A 23,746-nucleotide genomic window follows, 5' to 3' on the forward strand; every position below is an offset into this window, starting at 1 on the left:
CTTTAGTGATTAGATTTCTCTCTTTCTTTTCTTTTTAACTTTTTTTTATTTTTTCTTCACCATTAACTTCTTGGAAAGCACAAAAATAGTACCGACATGGCTGAAAAACGTGCTCTTAAAGAATACGTGACTCCTTCAAAGGAAGAGCCATATGCTATTATCGTGTATCCAACGGTTGAAGGTGAAAACTTTGAAATTAAGCCTGCCCAACTTAAGATGGTGCAGCAAAACTCTTTTTTGGGATCCCCCGATGAGGATCCCAATCTCCATATCTCAAACTTTTTGGCGGCTCACTGTAACATATAAGGCAAACCAAGAAACCTTAAGACTGCACCTCCCCTTTTTCTCTAAAAAACAAGGCTCTTAATTGGTTCCACTCTCTGAGAGTTGGCTCCATCACCTCATGGGACCAAATGAAGCAAGAATTTCTCATCCATTTCTTTCCCCCATCAAAATTCGGCCAACTAAGGGCAAGGCTTTTCCAATTCACTCGAAAAGAGGGGGAATCTCTTCATGATTCATGGGAGCGTTTCAAGGAAATGCTCAAACTTTGCCCCCTCCATGGCTTAGAGGAATGGTTAATTATCCACACTTTTTACAATGGTCTGTCATATGCTACTAAAATCTCTGTTGATGCAGCTGCAGGTGGAGCTCTAATGAATAAGAACTTCGAAACAGCTTATGCCTTGATTGAAGACATGGCTCGAAATATCTTTCTATGGACCAACGAAGAGGTCGTTACAGAGTCTTCATCCTCCAAAAGGAGGGCATGTATGTATGAAGTCTCTAATTATGATCACCTTGCTTCTAAGAATGATGCACTAACACGCAAATTTGAAAAACTAAATGTTAGTACTAGCACTTCTACTCTTACAACTCCCTCTTGTAAAACATGTGGTGAATGCAAACTAGGTAGTGTTGAACAAATAAACTTTATTCAAAACACCAAGGGATGAGTTTTAACCAAAATAAAAGCCCTTGGTTCAAGAAACTACACCACCTAGTTATGCAAATGTTCAAAAGGTCATTCAAAAGTCTAATCTTGAACTTTTAATGGAAAATTTTCTTTTTAATCAATCTGAACAGCTCAAGGAGCTTACGGATCAAACTAGACTTTTGAATGACTCTCTTGCCACACTTATATCAAAAGTAGACTCTATTTCCTCTCACAACAAAATCTTAGAGACTCAACTCTCCCAAGTTGTCCAAGAAATTTTCCAACCTAAAATGAACACCGTTACACTTAGGAGTGGTAAGCAACTAGAGGACCCCTTAAGAGTCAAGCCTAATGAGGTTGAGAAAGAGACTAGCAAACCACAAGGTGAGAAAACTAGGGAAGAAGACAAAAATCCACAAGGTGAGGAAGTTACACCACCCCCTTTCAAACCAAAAATTCCTTTCCCTCAGAGATTTGCCAAGTTTAAGCTTGATGAGCAATTTAAAAAGTTCATTGAAATGATGAATAAAATCTACATTGATGTTCCCTTCACCGATGTCCTAACTCAAATGCCTACCTATGCTAAATTTTTAAAAGAAATTCTTTCAAAAAAGAGGAAAATTGAGGAGAGTGAAACGGTGAACCTTACGGAAGAGTGTAGTGCCATCATCCAAAATAAATTGCCACCAAAGCTTAAAGATCCAGGAAGTTTCTCCATACCTTGTGTCATAGGCCCTGAAATAGTAAAAATGGCAATGTGTGACTTAGGAGCTAGTGTCAGTCTAATGCCTTTATCTCTTTACGAAAGGTTGGGATTGGGGAAACTTAAGGCAACAAGAATGACCTTACAATTAGCAGACCGTTCCATTAAGTATCCAGCTGGAATCATAGAGGATGTCCCTGTCAAAGTAGGAGAAATTTACATCCCTGCAGATTTTGTTGTGATGGAAATAGAGGAGGACAGCCAAGTACCAATACTTTTGGGAAGGCCCTTCCTTGCTACCGCAGGAGCCATAATTGATGTTAAGCATGGTAAGTTGGCATTTAATGTTGGTAAGGAAACTGTTGAATTTGAACTTGCTAAACTAATGAGGAATCCTTCCATCAAAGACTCTTGTTGCATGTTAGATATAATTGACCATTGTGTGAAAGAATGCTCATTAGCATCAACTACACATGATGGTTTGGAAGTATGTTTGGTAAATGATGCAGGTACAAAGTTGGATGGAGATGCCAACGAGTATGAGTAGTTGTTGAATGAAAATCCTCCTATGGAAGATATGGGCGTGGAGGAACTAATGGGAGAAGAACCAGCCCCTCTACCAAAAGAGGCACCAAAGGTGGAGCTTAAACCACTCCCACCGAGCTTGAGGTATGAATTCTTGGGCCCTAATTCAACTTACCCTGTTATTGTGAATGCAAATCTAAATGAGGTTGAAACTGAAAAATTGCTTTATGTCCTCAAGAAGTATCCTAAAGCTATAGGTTATACCATCGATGACATTAAAGGAATAAACCCCTCATTATGTACACATAGGATATTACTTGAGGAGGACTATAAGCCCTCCGTTGAACACCAAAGAAGGTTGAACCCTAACATGAAAGAAGTTGTGAAAAAAGAGGTCTTAAAACTCCTAGATGCAGGTGGTATTTACCCAATTTCTGATTCCAAATGGGTTAGCCCGGTTCAAGCAGTACCTAAAAAGGGTGGTCTCACAGTTATTAAGAATGATAAAAATGAATCTATTGCAACTAGAACCGTCACCGGTTGGAGAATGTGTATTGACTATAGGAAGCTTAACAAAGCAACCCGTAAAGATCACTTCCCACTCCCTTTTATAAACCAAATGTTAGAAAGGTTAGCTAAGCATTCACACTTTTGTTACTTAGATGGCTATTCTAGATTCTTCCAAATACCTATTCACCCTAATGACCAAGAAAAAACTACTTTCACATGCCCCTTTGGCACTTTTGCCTATAGGAGAATGCCTTTTGGTCTTTGCAATGCTCCCGCTACTTTTCAAAAATGCATGATGTCTAGTTTTTCTGATTTTGTTGAAAATATAATGGAAGTCTTCATGGATGATTTTTATGTGCATGGATCTAGTTTTGATAACTGTTTGACTAACCTGGAAAAAGTTTTGGAAAGATGTGAGCAGATGAACTTAGTGTTGAATTGGGAGAAGTGTCACTTCATGGTAAGAGAAGGAATTGTCCTAGGACACTTAGTTTCTGAACGGGGTATAGAGGTAGACAAAGCAAAAATTGAAATTATTGAAAAAATGTCTCCTCCTACCTCGGTAAAGGAAGTAAGAAGTTTCCTAGGGCATGCAGGATTTTACCGCCGTTTCATCAAAGATTTTTCTTCAATAACTAAGCCACTAACAAGCTTGCTCCTTAAGGATGCAGAGTTTGTGTTTGATGATGCATGCCTAAAGGCATTTTGCAGGTTGAAAGAAGCCTTGGTCACTGCCCCAATCATACAACCACTGGATTGGAACTTACCTTTTAAAATAATGTGTGATGCAAGTGACTATGCGGTGTTTTATCTTGGTTTTCGGGTGTCAAACATGGATTACATTTGAACCTTTTTAACCGGTGATATCTTATTTTTTCTTGGGAAGGGAAAAAGTAAGCAAAACCCTTGAGAATCGAGGTCCGGGAGTTGTTTTCGCTACGGGAAGGTGTTAGGCACCCATAACGACTATAGTATCCTATAGGAACCGTCTTTACTTTCTACGCGCGCGCTTTATTTTTAAATGCTATTTTGAAGGTATTTATTTAAACCTAAGAGTTTCTAAGTGAAGAATTGGAGGGAGAAGAAAGTGTTTGAATTTTTATTTTATTTGAATTGAAGGAATTTTGTTCCTTGCCTACGTACCCGTTTAAGGGATCAAATCCACCGTAGTTCTCTTCCAAAAATGTTTTTGTTTTTGTTGGTTGATTTTAAGTTTGAAAATGGGAATTTGAAGAATGAGAGAGAGAGGCCTCAAGGGCATGAGATTTAGAAAAGGTGAGGTGGGATTAGTTATCTTGCAAAATATGGTCTAAGCATTATTAAAATTCTTTAAGTATTTTTGTTTAAGAAAGGAAAAGGAAAATTCAATGGGATTTTGATCCCAAGGTTTATTTAGAAAATGGTTTGAGGGAAGTTGTTTATATTTTGGAAAATGATTTTTCTAAATGTAAAGCCTAAACATTCATCTAAACATACAATCCTAAACATACATCTAAACATGCATATCCTAAGCATATATCTAAAGTGATGTGTGTGCATGTGTCGGTGCTTGTGTCGGTGTACATTGTTAGAGTCCATTGTCCTTTACATCATTGGCCTAGATACATTCTATGGTCTTGCAAGAAATTAAAAGCATAGGAAAAATATTACAAAAGTTCCTAAGTTTTACATTCTAAATTTTGCATGAAATCTAAAGTGTAGGAAGATAAAAACCAAGAATGTGAGATGAAGATTGAAATGCTTATGGAATGGATGAAATATGAAATGAAAGGGTTAGTATCACAAGATGCAATAGGATAAAGAAATAAGGCAAGAAAGTGTTAAACAAAAGTGGTAAAATCAACAAGAATAAAGGGTTAAAATGTACTAAAAGTTTACCATAACTTCCCAATATGCACATGACCTATAATTCTCTTATTATGAGCAATGTTCAAAGACTTCATTGTATTATGAGTGTGAGAATTATAGGGCATATTCAAGTCAAGGATTATGACACATTTTTAGGTCCATTTTAGCACCTTATTTTCACTCACACACATTTACATGACTTGTAACACAAGAAACTAATTACACATATCCATATGCAGCAAGAAACACACACAAACAGTAGCTAAAACTTCACAAAATCAAGTGGTATAGGTCACAAATCTTCATCAAGAAATTGGAATTAGAATCAAGCAAATTTTCATCATTTTTTAGTGCAAAACATCACAAAATAGTAAGAAAACTACCACATTATCTTTTACCAATTTTTAATATGCAAAAATTATCACAAAATACTACAAAAATATCAAGAAGCCTATATGAATTTTTTTAGAATTCTTTAAAGAATTTTTAGACACAAGAACACATAAGACTTCACAATTTCCTTAACAAAAATAGCAAACAATTAACTAGAAAACATCACATACCCTTTAATCAAGGTTTAACCTATAACAACATCACAAAAATATCAAGAAAATGATTAAGAACACATAGGAAATTTTTAGGAATTTTTAAAGGACTTTTAAGCTCAAAAATGTACAAAGCTCTTCACAAATTTGACACAAATACATCACATAAGCAAGAAACTATTACACATTTTTTTTTATCAATTTTTCTCATGCAAAACCACTACACAAGCATTACATATGCATCAAAAAATACTTAGGAATTTTTATAGAATTTTTGCAAGAATTTAAAGCAAGGCAGGGGTGTATACAGTAAGAAACTATCAAGAATACACAAGAAAGGGGGGTGTGAGCAGCAACGCGTGTATAAACAAGGCAGACTGGGCCTGAGAGTGTAATTGGACCGGGTTAGTGGAGCAAGCAAGGTCCGAACCGGTTCATTGGCCTATATAAGGCTTTGAACCGGTTTTTAATCCATTTTCACTCTCTATTTCTCTCTCTAAAGGAAACCTAGAGAGAGAGAGTCTGCAACAGACTCATCTTCTCCGATCATCTTCTTCCCCACTCCGACGTGGTGGCCGGCGGTGGCGCCGCCGCGTCGGAGCTGCAGACTACTTCGATTCAAAACCTAATTACATGATTTTAAAGCTCTTTCTCTCCTCTACACGATTTTGAGACTAGTTTTCCGAGGAGAGGTCAGAATCGGAGTAGATCTACATTTTTCTGATTCGGTTTAAACTTGAAATGGAAGAGAAAGAGGAGAAACTTTTACCTCGATCTGTTCGTAGATTTGTGATTTTGTCGCAGAACTGAACTCTTCCTTGTGATTGTACCGAACCGGTTCCTTTTTACTTCGATCTCTCTTCTTCTTGTCTCCTCTGTGATCGTTCAGTTTTTTGCTGCCTTAGTGGTGAATCTGAGCTCGGATTGCAGGGAATCAGGTTCGATGATGATGATTCGTAACGAATCTCTGAGAACCTTGCAAATTCGTTGCAATCTTATGATTAATTGCGCTTGGATCCGTTTTTTTGCTTGATGTATGCGTTGTATTGTGTGAATTCGCTCTTGAATTTGCACTGTAATGTTGTGTGAGCTTGGATCGGCTTCTTTGTGTGATTGATGATGATGATTTGGTTATGGTAGTTGGATGAATATTCAAGTGTGTTCTTGAATATTCTTGAGAATTTTTTGTGATTTTTGTGGTGTTTGATCCGTGGAATGGAGAGAGAGAAAGGTGAAAAATGTTTCTGCTGAGTTGTAACAGAATGAATAGTGATTGGTGACTTGGCCTGTGATGACTGGAATTTATAGCTGACACTTGTGCACCCTGGACCAATGGCTGACTGCCACGTGGCACTGGACCTTGTAACAAACTTTTGTGGACAAATGGAAAATTGACATGTGGACTGGACTCATAACAAACTTTTGGACCTATTTGCGATTATTAAAAATTGGGGACTAAAATGCAAAATGACACACATGACTAAAAAGTAATTAATAATAAAATTGGTAAAAAAAACGTAATTTGAAAACAATCGTAAAGTGAAACCAATAAAAAACACAAAATGGACTAAAACGAACCAATTACTTAAATGAGGTACTTTAAAGTAAGCTCTCTCTGCCGAAATTTCGTGTGAAATGACAAAAATGCCCCTGGGGCTAAAACGGCTAAAAAATGACTCAGATGCAATTTTAAAATGGATTTTTGACAGGGAATTAAAGCAAGAATTTATACAAGCAATTTAAAAGACTCAGAGACAAATTTTTGAAATTAGACAGGGTTTTAACACATGAAAAGACTAAAATGCCCCTAGGGGCTAAACTGACTCAAAATGACTTCAAATGCAATTTTTGAAATGGATTTTGACATAGAATTGAAATAAGGACCCATTCACACCATTTGAAAAGACTTAAACAATTTTTCAAAGATTGAAAGAAATTTTGACACAGGAAATGACTAAAATACCCTTCTATGTGAATTTTGCAAATAATATTGAAATAGGAAACAGAGAAAGATGCAATTGATCAGAGACATATCAAATGGCTTGAAATGCAAGAAAAGAAGAATCGAGTTAGTATTTTTAGGTCCAAAATTAGGGTATAACATGCGGTAGGGGCTGTGTTGGGACAAAGAAAAGACAAGAAGATGCATGTCATTTATTATGCAAGTAAGACCCTTGATGGGGCACATGTAAATTATGCCACAACAGAAAAAGAATTGTTAGCAGTAGTCTATGCTATTGACAAATTTCGGCCATACTTGGTAGGATCAAAAATCATCATTTACACAGATCACTCGGCAATAAAATATTTGTTAAATAAGAAAGATGTCAAGCCGAGGTTGATCCGGTGGATTTTGTTCCTCCAAGAATTTGACCTTGAAATAAAAGATAAAAAGGGTACCGAAAATGTTGTAGCTGATCATTTGTCCCGCCTTAGGGAAACCAATGAGGATGAGTTGCCCCTGGATGATTCATTCCCGGATGACCAACTCTTCTTATTGGCACAATCTAACGCACTTTGGTATGCAAATTTTGTTAACTTTCTTGCAGCTGGAGTACTACCACCCGAATTGAGCTACCAACAAAAGAAAAAGTTTTTCCATGAACTCAAACATTACTATTGGGATGAACCTTACCTTTTCAAAAGAGGCTCGGATGGGATCTTCAGAAGATGCATTCCTGAAAACGAGGTAAGTAGTATTGTAAACCACTGCCACTCCTCTTCTTATGGTGGCCACACCAGTACTCAAAAGACTTCTTTCAAAATTCTTCAATCTGGTTTCTGGTGGCCATCACTCTTCAAAGATGTGCATCAATTCGTTTTTAAATGTGACAAATGTCAACGTACCGGTAACATTACTAAGAGGAATGAAATGCCCTTAAAAAACATTCTTGAAGTCGAAATTTTCGATGTATGGGGTGTTGATTTCATGAGGCCTTTCCCCTCTTCTTTTGGAAATCAATACATATTAGTGGCAGTTGACTATGTGTCCAAATGGGTTGAGGTTGTTGCCTCTCCCACTAATGATGCACATGTTGTTATAAAGTTTTTCAAAAAGATTATCTTTCCAAGGTTTGGAGTGCCAAGGGTTGTAATAAGCGATGGAGGGTCTCACTTCATTTCTAAACTTTTCGAAAAACTTTTACAAAAGTATGGAGTGAAACACAAAATTGCTACACCCTATCACCCACAAACTAGTGGACAAGTTGAGGTCTCCAATAGACAAATAAAAGCCATTCTTGAAAAAACGGTTTCTAACTCTAGGAAGGATTGGTCAAGTAAGCTCGACGATGCTCTTTGGGTCTATAGAACAGCTTACAAAACTCCGATTGGAATGACACCTTTTAAACTAATCTATGGAAAATCTTGTCACCTTCTGGTTGAACTTGAACACAAAGCCTATTGGGCAGTAAGAAGCCTCAACTTAGATCCCAATCTAGCTGGTCAAAAGAGAAAACTTCAGTTGAGTGAGTTAGAAGAACTTAGGATTGATGCTTATGAAAATGCTCGTATTTACAAAGAAAGAACTAAAAATTGGCATGACAAGCATATCCTCAAAAGGAACTTCAAGAGTGGTGATCTTGTGCTACTCTTTAACTCTAGGTTAAGGCTCTTTCCAGGTAAGTTAAGATCAAGGTGGTCTGGTCCGTTTAAGGTTCGCAAAGTCTACCCCTATGGGGCTATTGAAATTTTTTCTGAAAAGACTGGACCTTTCAAAGTTAATGGCCAAAGACTAAAGATTTATAATGCATGTGAAACTGTTGAAGAAGAAACAATCCTAGCCCTCTCAGATCCTCCTTGAGGACTACTCTTTCATCTTTCGTCAAGCTAGTGACATTAAAAGAGCGCTTCGTGGGAGGCAACCCACGCATTTAATTGCTTTATTTTGTTTGTTTTCCTTTGTTTTAAGTGTTTTGTAGGTAATTGTCCGAGTGTGATTCAAGAAAAGATGAAAATTTTGAAGCCGCTATGTCCAGAAGGTTGGCACGGCCCGTGCTAAGGTTGGCACGGCCGTGCCAGATGTTGCAAGCAAAAGAAGGCCAATTCCAGAAGGTTGGCATGGCCCGTGCCAAGGTTGGCACGGCCGTGCCAGGCTGCAGACTCAAAAAAAATCAATTTTTCTTGCTATTTTTGGCATATTGTGAGCTTTCCGCATCCCTTCTTCTTCTTCTACTACTCCTTCTTCTTCTTCTTCTCTTTTACATTTCTTTTTCTTTGAATCATTGAGGACAATGCTTCCCCTAAGTGTGTGTGTGTGTGTGTGTGTGGGGGGGGGGGGGGGGGGGGGGGCTAATAAAGTGTCTAGAGTCGTAGTGTTCCAAACTCCCTTGAACTTTATTCTTTTGTTTTGTTTTATAGCGAAAGGCATGACACGTAGCTTGCTTTTAATGTAAAATATAGCATAAATTTTTTTGTTTTGTCTCTTCTTTAAAGGTTGTTTCTTGTACATGAAAGTAGCTTCTTGTGTTCTTGTTATACCCATATCTTGTTTTATTGTGAAAATTCTCCAATGAGAAAAGCACCCGGTTGCAATCTTTGAGCAAGTGTATGAATAGGTATTTTAAGGAGCACGTTCTATATTTAGTGTTAACTTAGACCCTTAAAAGTCTTTAGAGTAAAAGTAGTATAAGTTTGTGTGGGAAATTAATCAATTGTGCTTTATTGTTATATTCTTAATTGTTAAAGTTAAATGGGGCGGGAGAATGGCACCAACATGTGGGGGAAAGGACAATCCCTAACTTCCTAATTGTGGTGGTGACTCCTTAATTTGAACTTAAAGTAAAATAATTTCATCAATGCTAGGGGGAAAGGACAATTACATCCAAAAAGACTTCCTACGCGGAGATGAAATAAATAAAAATTTTGCAGCACTGCTTAGGGTGATTTTGAATCTAGGGGGAAAGGACAATTAAATCCAAAAAGACTTTCTATGAGGATAGATAGCCCCTAAGCATCTGCATCCCCTTGTGCTTAATTGCTAATTTAATTCAATTTTAACGTAAATTCCCATCACTCTTATATGAAATGAGGAAAGGACTTTTCTCGGTTACTTTAGCATTAAGGATAGAACCTGTTCCTAATAATATCTGTCTTATACAGGAGCAAGAAGAGGATTGGACTGCACACACACTCACTTGAGACTTGATGTTGGGTTGAATAGGTTCACGAGGAATGTTTGAAATTGTGATTAGTGTACTTGAAACAAAACCTTTCTTTTGAGACATGTGTTCTTAATAGTATTGCCATGATTAATCTTTTGCTGCTGCTAATGTCTATTGCCTTTTGCTTGAGGACAAGCAAAGATTCAAGTGTGGAGGAGTTTGATGAGTCATTAATTAGTCTATTTTATTGCATTATTTAGATTGGTTTTAATTAGATTTGATTTTATTTTATTGCATATTTATTTCCTTTTTAAATCTTTTACTACAAATTGCTTTTTATTTTATTTTAGGAGCGAATATATGGTGGAAGGTGTCTTGGAGCAAAAGAAAGAGGACTGGAGCAAATACGGTGCAGAAATATGAAAATACAGTGCAAAAATATGATCCCACCAAGTCAGAAACTTGGCACGGCCCGTGCCAACATGTGGCACGGCCGTGCCACCCTCCAGGATGCTCTTTTGCTGCTTTTCTTCAAGCCCAAGTTACCTTGTTGCAGCTTTACTGTTTTGCCCTTATAGTTGCTTAGTTTCTAAGTCGATTGTAAATCTATAAATAGAGTAGCATTCCATCATAATATACACCTTTTACTCTTTGAATTTATTTTAGCAACAATTATTTTAATAAAGTTCTTTCCTTTATTTTATTCTTTCTCGCAATTTATTTTATTGTTTTCTCTCTTCTTCCCTCATGTCTACAATGAACATGAGTGAGTAGACTTCTTTGTCTTGAGATTGTTGGATAAGTCTAATGACGTAATCCGAATCAATCCAAGCCTTAAATCCTAATTATATGTTACCTTAATTTCTAATCTAAATTCACCGTTTTAACATGAATTAATTATTATTAAACTGTGGAAGCGAACGCGGAGGGTTTGATAATGGTTAATTCATCATCTCAAATATCAATTCATAAAGCGAACGCGGAGCTTTGATATTCGAACAAGTGAATTTAGACAAGGTTTGCGAAACATGACAATAGTCTAGCAAACCTTGAGACATATAAAGTTTCGATCTTCAAGGGTCCCAAAGGCAATCACCCATGAGAATAGGTGTGGTTGTTGGAGGGATACACTCACTGACTTCGAGAGAAGCTTTGATATGCTAAAGAGAAACTTGTATTTAGAAATTAAGAATAACGTAAATTATAAGTTTAAGGCTTGATTGTGAAGGATTCGTTGTTATGACGAACCAATGATCCCAAGGCTCTTTATTATTATTGTTATTCTCCTTCAGCAACTAAACCTCCCTTTTTATAACTTTTCTCCTCCTCTAATCATTCTTTTAAAGTTAATTAGATTGAACAACTCCCTAGCGGAACGATACTCTACTTTACTACTATTACTTTGATAGACCGTGCACTTGCGGTTTGGCCTATCACATTTATGACCTCCCAACCGTTTTTGACCCACCCCTCCCTATAAATAGCCTTTCAAACCCCACCATTTCTCACATCATCCTCTCCCACCCTCTCCTCCTCTTCTTCCTTCTACAACCATGGTTTTCCATCGTTGGCCTTTCATAGATTAAGGCCTCATTGAAAACTTTCAGGGTTTGTATGAATGGTCAATGAGGATGGAACCGCGCTGCAACTAAGTGTGGTTCATCTGAGGGTCATGTGGGTCAGTGTGGTTCTTAGCTTCGCCTGTCTGGGCGTAAGTTTGAGCACCCCCACCTCCCTCAGGGGCATTGTTTTCTTCTTCCCGCTCTCCTCTTCCCTCCTCCTCCGGTTTTCCTCCAATAGGCAAACTACTGGTATGTCCTATCACATACCAGTGGTTTGGCACTTAGGAGATTAGAATTAGGCTCTTAGGAGATTAGAAATAGATTTAGGATCTTATGTAATAAACTTAAAAAGCTTGAAAATTATTGTAATGTATTGTTCATATATTAATAAAATGAATTGTTTTTATGTTTGTGTCTTTTTATTTCTGTTTTTTATTTTATTTTATTTTACGAATTGTAGAGCTTAAAATTACAAAAGTTCTGGTAAAACACTATTCCGGATTTTAAAATCCGGATACATCTGCAAAATTCTAATAATTCAATCCTGAAAACGAAATACGAACCAGGGGTAAAATTGGAAAAAAAAAATAGGGTGTAACAGCCCGATTTTCGCTAGATTTATTTTTAATTATTTTTATGTGTGTTTATATGTGCTCATATATGATTATTTGCCTCTGTGAGTATTTTGGTTGGGATTTGTAGAATTCGATGTTGGAAGGGTATTTTAGTCATTTTGGACTTAAGGGCATTTTGGTCATTTTGTGAGTAGGGGTAATTTAGTAATTTTGTTGAGGATTATTTTTTAGTGCTTAGTGAGAGTTATTATTTTACTAAGTTACTAGAGAGTGTAATAATTTATTTATAACCGGTAAGTGACCGTTATTATTACATTTTACCGTTAAGTGGGTAGAAACATTTTGAATTGGTTTAGTGAATGGGTTAGGCCCATTAAGACATTGTGAGTTGAGCCCAATTATGTAGAGCCTATATAAACTCTAGTTGTTAGAGAAAATAGGGTTACATAATCATTTTCACAATTTTGAGATAAGAGGTAGAGAGAGAAAGAACAAGAGAAGAAAGGGTTTGAAGAAGAAAAGCTAGAGAGAGTAAGAGGGAGGTAGAGCTTCAAGGATTGGAGCTAAAGTGAAGCCATAGTTTGATTTTGTGAAGAATTAAGGTAAGGGGGTTAGACTTTGATCATAATCCTTTAGTTTAATTTCTACCTTAATTCTTTGCATAATTGCTTATTTGGGTTGAGTGATTAATTTGATTTTAGTTGTAGAAATTCGTGCTTAATTGTGATGATAAGATTATATGCATGAATTGAATGATAATTGTGTTGTTGTTGTTGAATTTGTATGTCAAAATGGGTATATATGAACATGATGTGTTTTTGTGTGAAATTGATGATGAATGAAGTTGTGGTTATTGAATTGTGTATGAATTCATGTTCAAATGTTGTTGTTGTTATCTTGACATATGTTGTTGTTGAATTGATCCATTGGGTATCATGAATTGGTGACATATGATGAGATTTGTTGTTGTTGTTGAAAGTTGTGGAAGTTTTGGTGTATTGGTGAATTTTGTTGAATTGGAGTTTTAATCTCAAAACTTATACATGTTTGAGTGTTTTGAAATGTATATGACCTGTAAACATCTTTTGGGTTGAGTTTTGGGGTTTGGAATGATCAAAATTGGGATTTTGGGTGCAAAAGGGGTTGAAACCCGTAATATTTTTCTGCAGGTTCTGGAACGCGTAAGCGAACAACATAGCAGGTTCTGGAACTTGTTCACTTAAGTGAACCAGTCCTTCGCTTAAGCGAACCTGCCCAGTTTCAACAACCTTTGATTTTTGTTTCGGGCACTTGGGGACCAATCCTAGCTTTCTAAAATGTTTCTTTTGACTTGTTTAATCTCTGTTTATACACTTAAACCTAATGGAACATCGTTTGAATCGAATTGGACTTGAATTTGTGAATTGAACTCAACTTTTGAAAAATGGTCCAAGACGTCGATTTTTCCGGAACTCGTTTTTCTCACGGAATTGAAGTAGGATTAAGGTTGTACATTGATTATATGATTTCTAAAAATGGTTGTGATTGGTTTCATCAAGTCTTAACTTGTTTTGCTTTAAAAATGAGATTTTCTTGTAAAGTGAATAAAGAGAGACAAACTTTGTGATTCTTATGAATTCATCGTATTTAGCCGGCGAAACGTAAATGTATACTCTATTGCACTCATATGTGGCCTAGAGGTATATTTAGTTGAAGCATTGGATCTTGTTTACTTGGTTTTGGTTCAATAGCTTCAATTATTTTGAAAATGGGATGACGATAGACGAACTTGGTTGAAAATGGTTCCTTTGAGCCGATTACTTTATAAATCCTTCGTGAATGGTTTTATATGATTAATTGAGGATCTGTGGATGATTGTTGATAGTTGAATATGATGGTTATCATGAAAGTGTCGTATTGTTCCACTTACTTGGCTTATGAGAAATATATGGGATATATTGCGTAGTTGATGTTGATGTATGTTGATCCATGATGATGACTCTTACTTGAATTTTGAATTGTTGAACGTGTGGACATGAATACTTGATAATGCAAATGTTGTTGAGCTAGTCAATGTAATTGGAGGTGTACTTTTACATTGTCGTTGGTAGTTGTTATGTTGAAGTTGTGCATTATCGGGTCGTTGTTATATGTCCATGCATCAAATCATATTGAGTCATATGTTGAAATGTAAAAGGAGGTGTACTTTTACATAGTTGATTGTAAGAGGAGGTGTACTCTTACATAGATGTGTGGTTGGCATCTAATGTTGTTGTTATGGTACCACATGCATATATGTGTCGAGTATAGGCGCATTGCATATTGAAATGATATCTTATTGTGGTATGTGAATGATGTTTGTTGGTGGTAAATGTGCTTGATAAGTGCTTGCTTGTTATACTTGGATTGTTCGTATGAATGTATATATGGAAGTTAATTATTCATGCAAACTATTTGAGAATTGAATTGATTTCTTTATGTCAATTTATTAATTATTGATTATGATTAATGTAAAGCTTACCCCCAGTGGTTTTTCCGCCTACCTGTCTGTATGGATGGGTAGACGCTGTGCAGGATTAGTTGGTTTTCGGTGAGTTGTGTGATGTTTTGCTTGGATAGCAGGAGCTAATCTCCGTTGTCGGTTGTTGAGTCTTAGGTTTAGGCTCTGATTAGGTGTCCGTTGTCTTTGGATTTATGTATTGTTTATGTTGAGGAGTTTTATCCATTGTCGGATTTCGGAGATTTCATTTATGACTTATGTTGTTTTATGACATGTAAATTCTGGTGATGTATGAATTGTATTCTGCTGTGATTGTTGAGAATTTTATATGCATGTCTGTTGGATTTTGTTGAGACGTAGCGTCTATTTCTTGAGCGACTGTTGAGAATTTTATATGCATGTTTGTTGGATTTTATTGAGACGTAGCGTCTATTTCTTGAATATTTGCTATATTCGTGTGTTTTATCGCTTTGATAGAAATAGGGCGTTACAGGGCACATTGACTCTTTCTTGGTTGATGAAGTGATGAAGGAAAACTTTATGTCCCAAAAAAGGTTTATCATTGCCACCACCTTTTGGTAGGAGATTTCATTTTGAATCTTCAGAAGCAGTTTCTTTTCAATGCTTAGATCAGCATACTTTCCAGGAGTCGTGGAGTTGTATATGGACATGTTGACAATGTCATTCCAAGGACTTGTCTTGGGATTAGATATATCTAATACTGAGTATTTACCAGAAGCATCTCTTCTGAGGACATGTGTTATTGCCCATTCAGAGATGAATACTGGAATTCCCATTATGCTCGATCTGATCTATGTGCAGGTGAACGGCTCCAAACCCATTTTCTCTCTAGTTTTCCCTTTTAAAGTAGGGGCAATAAGAATCTTCTCTACTTCTTCCATCTTTGAAGCTTTTTTGTCATACACCGAGGCTCTTACCCAGAAATTATTTATCAAGGTTTTGTATGTTGGTCCATTCAACATATTAAAGTATGGCATTAACCCTTGTGCTTCGTAATAACCTTTGATATCACACACATGAAAAGCGAGAGATTCAAAATCAACTGGATTCTCTGTCTGAATCTTCAACTCCCATTCTTCTAAGGACATAGTCCTTCCCTTAATCTCGTAAGCTGGAGCATCTTGTGAAGTTGATTCTGGAACTCCTTGTTCTTGTTGCATGCTTGATTCAGTAACAGAGGTTGATGATGCCATTGATGATGGTGAAGTTTTTTGGGTTCTAGGTTTTGAGTTGCAGAGAGTTTGCACTCGATAAAGAGGATGGTTGAGAATAGAAGGTGTTTGTTGTGAAGTGAGTAGTGTGTGAATTTGTCTAAGTGTTTTTAGTAAAAACGTTTGCAATTCAGGAAAGGGGACAAACAAACACAGCATTAATGACCAGGGGGAGCATGATAGTATATTCAAAGCTTAAAATCATCATTGCCTTCTTAAGTTATACACCAGTACACATAAGCCACGTCAAAAGTTCTCAGAGTAACTGCCAAGTTAGTGGGCCAGGTGTCACACAAAGTAACTTCCAGCGTTTCCACTAACTTTGCTATTCAGGAGCACAAAACCCAGCTTCTGAACTTCAGATGCTGACGTCATCATCAGAAGCACATTTTCCTCAGAACCTCAATGAAGAGCTTCTGATGGACCATAGCTTCTGAACAGACTTCAGAACCTAAATTCCTATTCAGGAGCATGCAAACTTCAATCAGACACAAAGTGCATGTTTAAATTTTTCTTTATAAAATCAAATCTTTCTACAGTTAAAGGCTTAGTAAATATATCAGCCCATTGATTCTTAGTATCAATGAATTGTATATCTAAAATTCCTTTTTGAACATAGTCTCTGATAAAATGGTGTTTGATTTCAATATGCTTGGCTATTGAATGTAGAATTGGATTTTTAGACAAACAAATAGCAGCAGTATTATCACAATAAATGGGAATACTGTTAGCATTAATCTGATAGTCTTCCAACTGATGTTTCATCCAAAGTAGTTGTGTACAACAACTTGCAGCTGAGATGTATTCTGCTTCTGCTGTAGACATAGCAATAGTTGCTTGTCTTTTGCTAACCCAGGATATAAGATTATCACCCAGAAATTGACAATTGCCACTGCTTGACTTTCTTTCAATCTTATCACCAGCATAATCAACATCACAAAATCCAACCAACTTATAATCTATGGATTTCCTATAAAGAAGTCCAAGATTAGTTGTTCCTTTCAGATACCTGAAGATTCTCTTAACAGCAGTTAAATGAGATTCTCTAGGATCTGATTGAAATCTTGCGCACAAGCATACACTGAATAAAATATCTGGCCTAGATGCAGTGAGGTATAACAAAGAACCAATCATACCGTTGTACAGCTTCTAGTCTACTGTTGATCTAGTATCTTCTTTGCTTAAGGTGCAGGTTGAATGCATTGGAGTGTTCATCACTTTACAATCTTCTAGCTTGAACTTCTTCAGAAGCTCCTTAGTATATTTTGTTTGATGAACATAGACTCCATCTTTGCTTTGATTAATTTGAATTCCAAGGAAGAACTTCAGCTCTCCCATCATGCTCATTTCAAATTCATCTTGCATTAACTTAGAAAATTCCTTGCAAAGAGATGCATTAGTAGAACCAAATATTATATCATCGACATATAACTGCACAATAAGAATGTCTTTCTCAAGAGTCCTTCTAAAGAGTGTTGTGTCAACTTGACCCCTTTTAAAATTATTTTTAATCAGGAAATTACTAAGTCTATCATACCAAGCTCTGGGAGCTTGTTTCAAGCCATATAGTGATTTCATAAGTTTGAAAAACATGGTCAGGATGCTTAAGATCCTCAAAACTAGGTGGTTGCTTGACAAACACTTCTTCTTCAATGACCCCGTTAAGAAATGCACTCTTGACATCCATTTGATATAATATTATGCCATGATTAACAACATAGGAAAGAAGTAACCTGATTGGTTCCAATCTTGCAACTGGAGCAAATGTTTCAGTATAATCAATGCCTTCTTGTTGATTGTAACCTTGTGCAACAAGTCTTGCCTTGTTTCTGATTACTTCACCTTGTTCATTCAGCTTGTTTATGAATACCCATTTTGTTCCAATAATGTTCTTATGCTGAGGTTTGGGTACCAGATCCCACACATCATTCCTTTGAAACTGATTAAGCTTTTCTTGCATAGCTAGTATCCATCCATCATCTGAAAGTGATTCATCAACTGTAGCAGGTTCAATCACTGATAACAGTCCTATCATAGACTCTTCTTGTTGAAATATGATCTTGTTCTTCTAGGACTTTCTTTGTTACCAATGATTTGATCCTCAGGATGTGAAGACTTGTACTTGAAAGTATTCTTGGATTGATCAGCTTGCTGAGAGCCATCTTGAGCTTCATCAGAAGCAACTTCATCTTGTGCTTCTGAGGTGGGTTTAGCTTCTGGACTATCTTCAGATTCAGCTATCTGATCAAGTTCTGGAGCATCTTCAGGAACCTGTATCTCTGCAAAACTTTCATATTGCTATGGAGTTTTACTTCCAGGCTATTTGTCAACAAATTTAACGTGCATTGATTCTTCAACACAAAGTGTTTCTGAATTATACACTTTGTATGTCTTTGACCTTTCAGAGTAACCTAAAAAGATTCCTCTTTGGGCCTTGGCATCAAATTTCTTTAGGTAGAGCTTGTTATTTAGAATGTAAAATGTACATCCAAATTGATGAAAGTAAGAGATATTGGGTCTTCTTCCCTTAAAGAGTTCATAGGCTGTTTTCTCCAATATATGTCTGATATAGATTCTATTTTGGACATAACATGATGTATTCACTGCTTCTGCCCAGAAATGTTTAGCCAAATTGTTTTCATGGATCATGGTTCTAGCCATTTCTTGTAAAGTTCTATTCTTCCTCTCTACAACCCCATTTTGTTGTGGAGTTCTAGGAGAAAAGAATTCATGAACAAATCTAAGTTTTTCACAAAAGATTTCAAATGACTCATTTTCAAATTCTCCACCATGATCACTTCTAACTTTTAAAATTTTCATTTCTTTTTCAGACTGTATTTGAGTGCAGAAGTTACTGAATACATCATAAGCATTATCCTTACTTTTCAGGAATTTTACCCAAGTCCATCTGCTGTAACCATCAACAATAACCAATCCATATTTACTTACATATAAGGATGCAGTGCTAACTGGTCCAAATAAGTCAATATGAAGTAATTCTAAGGGTTTGGAGGTGGAGACAATGTCTTTTGTTTTAAAAGATGATTTCACAATCTTCCCCTTCTGGCATGCACCACAGAGTGCATCTAAATGATAGTCAATGTTTGGTAGGCCTTTGACAAGTTGTAACTTACTAAGCTTAGAGATTAATCTCCAGTTAGCATGTCCCAATCTTCTGTGCCACATCCATTTCTTATCATTCACTGACAGAAGGCAAATTACCTTCTGGTCAACCAGTTCAGAGAAGTTAATTTTATTGACATTCTCCATTCTCTTTCCCTTGAATACTATGGATTTGTTTTCTTTGTTGATTACAGTGCAGTTGGTCTTTTCAAACATCACATTATAACCATTCTCACAAAATTGACTAATGCTCAAAAGGTTATGTTCAAGACCATCTACCAACCACACATTATTGATTGAGATAGAGGAGTTACCAATAGTTCCCGTACCAATGATCTTGCGAGACTGGTTGCCTCCAAACTTCACACTTCCTTCTTCTTTCATAGTGAGGCTGAGGAACATAAACTTCTCTCCTGTCATATGCCTTGAGCAACCGCTGTTCAGGTACCATGATTTTTGCTTTTCCTTTGCTCTTAGACATATCTCATTTTCATCTTCAGAGTCTGAGTCAGGATCTGTTTCTGAAGTCTCAGTAGCCACTAACCCACAGCTACCTTAACATCTTCTTCAGCATCTTCCTTCTCAGACTCAAATTCACTATCCAAATCTTCTCAGGTTGCCATTAAACTCTTCTTAATCTGCTTTATGAATTTCCTTGTGTTGAAACTTGATTTCTTTGACTTATCCTTTGACTTCTCCTTCTGAAGATCAGGGCAATCAACAATGAAATGTTCAAGCTTCTTACAGTTGAAGCATCCCTTCTGATCTTGTTTCCTGGAGCTCTTGTAGCCACCTCTCTTGCTTAGAAACTTCCTGTTCTTCCTTGCCAAATACTCAAGCTTGTTGGAAAGCATAGCCATCTTCTCAGAAGGATCTTCGTCAGAGTCTCCATGAGGTGACTCATCTTCAGATTCAATAACTTTAAGAGCTTTTGATGACTTCCCTTTAGATGGTAGAGCTATAGATTTACTCTTCTTAGCCGGCTAATGTTCATTGAGACTAATCTCATGAACTTTGAGAGAGCTGACAAGATCGTCAACACTTAAAGTGTTTAAATCTTTAGCTTCCTCAATAGCAGTAACCTTAGGTCTCCATCTAGCAGGCAAGCTTCTCAGTATCTTTCTAACATGATCAGAAGCAACATAACTCTTCTTCAGTATTTGTAGTCCAGAGACTAAGGTTTGAAACCTTGAGTACATTTCCTCAATAGTTTCATCATCCTTCATATTGAACAGCTCATAATGATGAACAAGCATAGGAGTTTTTGCTTCCTTGACCTTCTTGTTGCCTTCATAGTTAGAACAAAGAGAAGCAAACATAGCTTTAGCAATGGATTTGTCACTCATCTTCATATACTCTGCTTTAGGTATAGGAGTGACAAGTGCTCCTCTGATAATATGATGCTTCTTGTAAAGTTTCTTCAAAGCAGGAGTATGTTTCTTTCTATCAACAGCATGTCCTTCTTCATCAAGGACCAAGTCACCAACACCATCTTCAAGTATGTCCCATAGTTCTTCATCTAAACCCATGACATAGTTGTAGAAGTTGGTTTTCCACCAGGAAAATTCTTCATGATCTCCATTGAACTTAGGAATCGTTCCAAAGTTAGATTTCTTACCGTCACCATAATCATATGGAACAGCATTGTTGTTCGAGGATCCAGAAACAGAGGAATCACCAGACATGTTTTTCTCAGATCTTTTTCTGTTACACTGTTAATTGCTAAGACAACAGACCAGAGCTCTAGATACCAATTGAAGGTGAGAAAAACACAAGAAGGGGGGTTGAATTGTGTTTGATTTTTCTTCGTTTCTCCTAAACTGAAACACACTGGCCAGAAGCAAATAGAGACTGCTTCTGAAGTGGTATTCAGTATCTAATTACAGCAGATAAAAACAGAGAGAAGGAAGAAAGACACAAAGCAATTATACAGGTTCCTTCCATAAACCGGAAGTAGTCATGTCCCCCTTGCACTTCCAAGGAGAGTTCACTATAATGTAATATATGATTAGAAATGCTCACTGTTAAAACTAGCAAGAGACTTCAAACTGCTCAAGCACACAAGCAAGAGACTTCCTATGCTCCTGAACACAATCAAGAGACTTCTATTGCTCAAGCACAACTGCAAGAGACTTCTAATCAAACAGAATTACAAAGAAAATTGTTTGAGGTTGAACACTTGATATGCAATCAGTGGTGTTCACAATACAAATCAGATACAGACTCTTAAGACTCTAGAATTTCTACGATATGAACTTTGAAACAGAAATTCTAAGTGAACTTTGATTGCAGAACAATTTCAGTAGAGTTTTGGCACTTGTAAATTGTTGTTAAGTCTGATACCATTCTCTAAGTCTTCACTCCTTTATATAGAGGTGTGAAAGAGACGTTGTGAAATTGCCAGCACGTCAAAAAGAGTCGTTTGAAGCTTTGATCAATCACCAATGATCTTTTGCCTGATTTGGTTGTTGTCCTATGAAGGATTAATTTCAAATCCATTCCCATTTTGAAGGAACATCATTGCAGGTAGAGCTGTATTTCAGAGTTGTTTTCTTGTCTTGTAGCAGAGACACTGCAGAGTAGTGGAGGTAGTGGTTGTACACTTCGTACAATTGTACTTTGTCAACGCATTTTGAAGATAAGCATCCAATGCCTTCAAATCCCTTCAAAAAGATCGTTGCTACACATTTCCAATCTTCTGCAATGCTTAGACGACTTTGAATCCATTGAACAACCTTTGAAACTTTAAGTCTTGCATCTTCTGATAAACTGCAGCTTCTGGTGATCTTCAGCTTCTGATGAGGTTGCTTCTGATGAACTTCAGCTTCTGATGACGTCATCATCTTCAGGAGCGCTTTATCTTCAGGAGCACTTCTGTCTTCAGGAGCACTTCTCTTCAGACGCTTTAAGCTTCCTTTTTGTTGATTTCTTAGCTCTCTTTTGTTCATCCAGAACCTATTTAAGATGTAAATTTTTGTCTATGGTCATGTACACTTGAACAAATATTAGCTAGTCCAATTGACAATTTTTAATACCTTGTTATCATCAAAACTCTCAAAGGTTTATTGTTAAACACATTTTGTTCCAACAGGGATAATCTATTCTAGTCCTCAAAACTATAATATTTTCATAATAGTATTGCGATACAAAAAATCCTCTTTGGTCCAGAAAGTTCTGCTTTTTAACTTTTATCTTGATCACTCCTTAATTAAGTACATCTTTCATTTTTTAATATATAAAGGATTTTTTACGGTCACCTTTGATGAGTCAATAATTAGTAGTTTTTATATAATATTTGGTTTCGTTTTATTTAGATTTAAGTTTATTTTATTTAAATATTATTTCCTTTTAGAACTATTTTACTTCAATTGCATATTATTATATTTCAGGAACAAATATTTGATAGATTGAGTCTTGGAGCAAAAGAAAGAGGATTAGGAGCTGATTCGGGTTGCAAATACGAAAGATTGAAGACAAAAATATGATCTCCCCAAGTCAGAAGCTTGGCACGGCCAGTGCCACCAACTGGAACGGCCGTGCCACCTCCCAGACCTACTTTTGCTGCTTTTGCTTCATGGACAAGCTGCCTATTTTGACCTAAAAGCCCGTGGTTTCTTGTGGAACATTCTACTGAATAGTTGCTTAGGTTTTAAGTCAACATAAGACTATAAATAGAGTAGCTAGCTATCACAACAAATCATCTATTATTCTTGGAATTCTATAAGTGACAATTGTCTTTCTTAATAAAAGTTCTTTTCTTTTCCTTTACTTTCTTGTTATTTTACTTTTATGTTTTTCTTCTTCTTCTCCATGTCTACGATGAACATGAGTGAGTAGACTCTTCTTGTCTTGGGATTGTTGGATAAGTCTAATGACGTAATCCTAATCAAACCGAATCATAAACCCTAGTTTTATATAAATCTACTTTTTAATCTAATTTCACCGTTTTTATAATGAATTAGTTACTAAGCTAAGAAGCTAACGCAGAGGGTTTAGTAATTGTTAATTCATCATCACAAATATTGAGCGAAGGATTGAAAGATGAAGTTTTAATATTGGAACAAGTGAAATTAGACAAGGGTTGTGAAACATGAGAATAGTCTAGCAAACCTTGAGACATATAAAATTCGGTCTTCAAGGATTCTAATAGCAATCAACTATGAGAATAGGCGTGGTTTCTAGAGGAACACACTCACTGAGACCGAAAGAAGATGTGATAGGCTAAAGAGAAACTTATCTTTAGAAAGTAGATCAAATGTAAAATTAGAAGTTTAAAGTATAATACAACTTTGTCAAGAACGTTCTTCTCGACCAGAACATTTTGGATGTTTTTGATATATGACTGTTTAAACAATAACATGGAATAGGGGTTCATAGATGTCACGTCATAAAGTTGTTTCTAACTGTTGGACATGCTTTCCAATATGTTAACAACCTAATGCAACTATCTCTTGAAGTATAACGCAGTTATGTCCTTGACGTTCTTCTCGGTTACAAATCATTTTGAAGTTACAACTAGTTGCTTCAAGGAGGTGATAATGGTTGCAAGCTCTCAAATGTAGTCGTTGGGGGTGTGATTGATGTGATTGTTGATGTCATCCACTT

The 23,746-nt window shown here is 36.4% G+C and overlaps 1 non-coding gene and 2 pseudogenes across 1 annotated transcript; 1 reads left to right on the plus strand and 2 right to left on the minus strand.

Annotated features, from left to right (window-relative positions):
- Positions 1 to 96: 96 nt before the first annotated feature.
- Positions 97 to 9,213, plus strand: LOC146908333 (uncharacterized; annotated as a pseudogene).
- LOC146908334 (small nucleolar RNA R71) lies at positions 462 to 568 on the minus strand. The gene has a single exon (XR_015020915.1). It is a non-coding gene; the product is annotated as a small nucleolar RNA R71 (small nucleolar RNA).
- Positions 9,214 to 13,522: 4,309 nt separating the features above from the next.
- On the minus strand, positions 13,523 to 16,000 carry LOC146908335 (uncharacterized; annotated as a pseudogene).
- Positions 16,001 to 23,746: the final 7,746 nt, after the last annotated feature.

This window comes from Medicago sativa, chromosome 7, assembly GCF_051527215.1.
Source record: "Medicago sativa cultivar Bolivia chromosome 7, Bolivia_mono, whole genome shotgun sequence".
NCBI classification, from domain to species: domain Eukaryota; kingdom Viridiplantae; phylum Streptophyta; class Magnoliopsida; order Fabales; family Fabaceae; genus Medicago; species Medicago sativa.